Here is a 4,585-nt window from a genome sequence, read left to right on the forward strand (position 1 = left end):
ATATATATATATATATATATATATATATAAGAAATAATTAAGATTCAGTTGAATTAGATATTTACATTGAGGCACCAAGGCTGTTTGTTAAAGTCTGCGCAGCTCGTAGTTAGGTGAATAAAAAGCAAATAAGTAACAAGGATATCCTGGTATCAGTGCATTATGGCCGTTTCAAGCGGCTCCATTTAATTGATTAATGAAACCATTACATCAATATGAAATAAACCACTCTCCTTGGATGTAACCAACCATATAGATTTCCAACATAGGGAATAAACCATTTTTTCTGCCTCGGAAATACCAAAGAGTAACAATGTAGTTATTTTAGTTGCTGGTACTGATTTAAGTTATACTAAGACAAAAATGGTTTATTCTTTATATTGGAAATCTATATGGTTGGCTGCAACTAAGGAGAATGGTTTATTTCATATTGAAGTAACATTTTCATTAATCAATTAAATGGAGCTGCTTGAAACAGCCGTAATGCACAGATGCCTGGAAATCTTTGTTACTTATTTGCTTTTTATACATATATATATGTGTGTGTGTGTCAAGTGTACAAAAAGCAAAAGACAGAGATAGGTGAGGGAACAACAAGCAAGTTGTATTAGTTTCACGCTCAGGAAAAATGGAAGAAAAGTCTTGGATGTTCCGAGCTTACGCTCTTTGACAAAAAGGGGTGAGGATATATATATATATATATAGAGAGAGAGAGGGGGGGGGAGAGAAATATTAATATGAAAGAATCATCTTTGTTTTATGTCCACTTTCCACACCGGCATGGGTTAGATGGGTCACCACAATTTGAATTGGCACACATTTGGGAATACTATTCATCTATATCAGGGGTTGGCAACTTCTTTGCTTCCATGGGCTGGATTGAGTATTAATGATGGATAGTGAGCCAGACAAAGGCCATAAAAGAATAATTATGGAAAATTACACATGCTAAAATTCAATCATGTGTTGACTATATTTAAAAAATAATTTCTATTAACCACAAATGAATGTAGTAATGGAAAAACGTCATTTATTCAATTTATGACATGACTGGAATCATTTGTTTAAAATATCTTAGAAATACATAGCAGCTAAAAATTAATGGGAAACTTGATGTTTTTTGTTCCTTGAAAGCTTCTCAATATTAGGCTTCAAACTTGTTGATGCCAAGAGCAAGATATTATCAAGATGATTATCAGTTAATCTTGTTTTCGAATTGTTCTTAGTTTGCTTCAATTTGGAAAATACACTGATAAGTGCTTTAAAAAAAAGTTGCTATCCTTTTTGCATGATTCACTAAGTTCGTATACTTCCCACTTGGAAAAATATATTTTGCATAGAAGTCAATCAATGGAACATCTTTAGAATGAAATTTACATTTCAATAAGTCGTCACACTACATATCAATCAATTCCATTTGAAAACATTCTGATACTGTCTCCACCTCCAGATCAAATGGTGTATCAAACGATTTAAACTGATTTGCATGCAGATGAAAGTCAGCAAAACATGATGCAAATTCATTTCTCAAATCCTGGATTATATTCACAAATACCTTTGAATCCTGTGGTTACCTTCTTCGAAATGATGGAAAATGTGCATAATTTTTATTTCAAAGTTGATGTTCCCACAACTGTAGCTTTTTTTCAAAGGCAACAATATGGTTATACATGTCATTTATGAGCTGAGTTTTAACTTGAAGTTGTAAATTTATGCTATTTAAATGATTCACAATATCCACAAATGCCAAAGTTGCAAGCCAATCAGGATCTCAAAAATGTGAACTATCCACACGTTTGCTTGCGAGAAATAGTCTGCTTGCATTGAATTAATAAATAATAATTGATGTAAGTCAATTGTTGTTAATCAGTACTTCTCCAATTTCTGTTTTCTTTAAATTTTGATTCTTGATAAATCCATGTTTATCCTTGTTTTACCTTATAACTTATGAACATAATGTTTGCATATGTATGCCCATGGTTAAATATAGGTAACATACTGGTAGTATAATGGATACTTCTATCCCTTGGATGGTTATTTTAACCTCTAACTCAACTAGCCTATATATATACACATTTGACGTGCTTCTTTCAATTTCTGTCTACCAAATCCACTCAAAAAGCTTTGGTTGGCCTGAGGTTGTTATAGAAGATACTTGCCCAAGGTGCCATGGAGTGGGACTGAACCTGGAACCATGTGTTTGGGAAGCAAGCTGCTTACTGCACAGCCATATACTTATATATTTCATAAAATATTTACCTTATGATATTTATCACATTTCAGTAGCCATTGTGTATGTATATATATATATATATATATATATATTTTCTTTCAGTTTCTGACTACTGAATCCACTCACAAATCTTTGGTTGGTAACATCTCAGAGTTGATGTCAGTTAAAGTGATCTGTTACAGAAAAGTAAAGATAAGCCATCAAATCAGATCTTCTACTCAACACTAATGTCACTTCCATACACTCAGACACAAACACGTATAGTAGTGAGTTTTTTCCAGGCAACAAACAACTAAACTAGGTTTTTTAGCGAATATTTTAATTAACACTTGAGGCCATTTCAACCTGAAGATAGCCTCAACTTATTCTTTCATACTTCTAAAATAGCAGTGGGGACATTGTGATGAAACAGCAAGTATCAGTAACATACAGAGGTTGAGTCAATTGGGTTAATTACTCTTTAGAATAATGACCTTATGTATTGTTTTTACTTCAGACATCACTTGAAAATTTTATTGGTCTTGGATTTTACATGTGTGTCCTTTTACTTTTTGCCAGATTCAGTGCGTTCTTCCTATTGCTTTAGCATTAGTCAACACACACGCACATGTGCGCACACACACACACACACACACACACACATACACACAACTATTTATTGGGATTTCAGTTAAGCACTGCTCTTTGACATTATCAACATCCCTCTTGGATAAATGTCAGACTGTGCCATTAGTGTGCCACTTGAAGTGATGGCATGAGATGAAATAGAAAAATCCTCCACCACAGATACCTACAGTTCACTAAATTGGGGACATCAGTTTGCAGTGAAGTGTACACACTCTGTTTCACTGTTAAAATCTTCCGCAGGTTTGTGTGTGTGTGTGTGTGTGTGATTAGGAAACAGTTCTTTTTTCAAACAATATTCATTAATAAATTACTTTAAAGCTTGTTAAGTTTTTGTTAATTTTGTTTCCCTTATTATACAAAGTACTCAGAATCTTTTCGTACACATGGATGTATATTTGTGTATGTGTGTATGTGTATGGAACGTGTGTGTGTGTGTGTGCATGTCCATGTCCATGTGTCTCTGTCTCCGTATCTTGATATCACTTGACAGTTTTAATTGAGTATCAGTGTCATGCAAGCAGTGTCGTTCATTTCCAATCTTCCATGAAAAATGCCTGGACATGGGGGAAAATTTTATTTTGTTTGGAAACAAGTGAGGGTTGGCAATGAAAAGGGCATCTGGGCATGGAAAATCTGCCTCAACAAATTCTTTCCAACCCATAAATCATGGAAAAGTGGACATTAAAATGATAGTGATGATTATATAATTGTATGTATGTGTGTATATGTATATATGTATAAGTATGAATGTGTATATATGTATGCGTGTGTATGTTTATATATATATATATATCATCATCATCATTTTATGTCTGTTTTCCATGCTGGCATGGGTTGGACGGTTCGTCTGGGAAGCTGCACCGGGCCCCAATCTGATCTGGCAGTGTTTCTACAGCTGGATGCCCTTCCAAACGCCAACCACTCCGAAAGTGTAGTGGGTGCATTTTTACATGCCACCGGCACAGGGGCCAGAGGAGCTGGCATCGACCATGATTGGATGGTGCTTTTTACATGCCACCAGCACAGAAGCCAGTCAAAGTGGCACTGGCATCGGCGCCGTTCGGACGGTGCTTTTTACGTGCTACTGGCACGGGGGTCACAACTACAATTTCCATTTGATTTGATTTTAATATTGCTGTTGATGTTGATGTACTTGACTCAATAGGTCTCCTCAAGCATGGCATGTTGCCCTATATATATATATATATCAAAATAAGCAACAGGATATCCAGAGGTGATGCAGTACACCCATTTCAAGCGACTCCATTTAATTGAACAATGCAATCATTACATCAATTTAAATGCAGAGCTATCCTCAGCTGCTTAAATATATAAATAACAGCATGGACTTTGTCTGTCTTCTTACCTTTTTAGAGGATTTAAGTAAAATCATACAAATGTGTCTGACTGACTAAATTAATTCTATTTATTTATGCAGCTGAGGATAGCTCTGCATTTAAATTGATGTGATGATTGCATTGTTCAATTAAATGGAGCCACTTGAAACGGTCGTACTGCATCACCTCTGGATATTCTGTTGCTTATTTTGATTTTATTCACCTTATTCTGAAATTGTACAGATAATACTGCACTAATTTTTGGTGCCTCAACTTAAGTACCTAATTCATCTGAATCTCAATTATTTTGCTATATATATAATGTAATTATGTGTGTGCAATTATATGTATGTATGTATGTATGTATGTATGCGCGCGCGCGTGTATA

The 4,585-nt window shown here is 34.7% G+C and overlaps 1 protein-coding gene across 3 annotated transcripts in view; it reads left to right on the forward strand.

The window, feature by feature from the left end:
• Nucleotides 1–4,585, forward strand: part of LOC106881158 (protein YIF1B) — a 53,781-nt gene that overhangs the window by 45,011 nt on the left and 4,185 nt on the right. The gene's annotated exons all lie outside the window — the stretch shown is intronic.

The sequence above is a fragment of the Octopus bimaculoides genome, chromosome 11 (assembly GCF_001194135.2).
Source record: "Octopus bimaculoides isolate UCB-OBI-ISO-001 chromosome 11, ASM119413v2, whole genome shotgun sequence".
Taxonomy (NCBI): domain Eukaryota; kingdom Metazoa; phylum Mollusca; class Cephalopoda; order Octopoda; family Octopodidae; genus Octopus; species Octopus bimaculoides.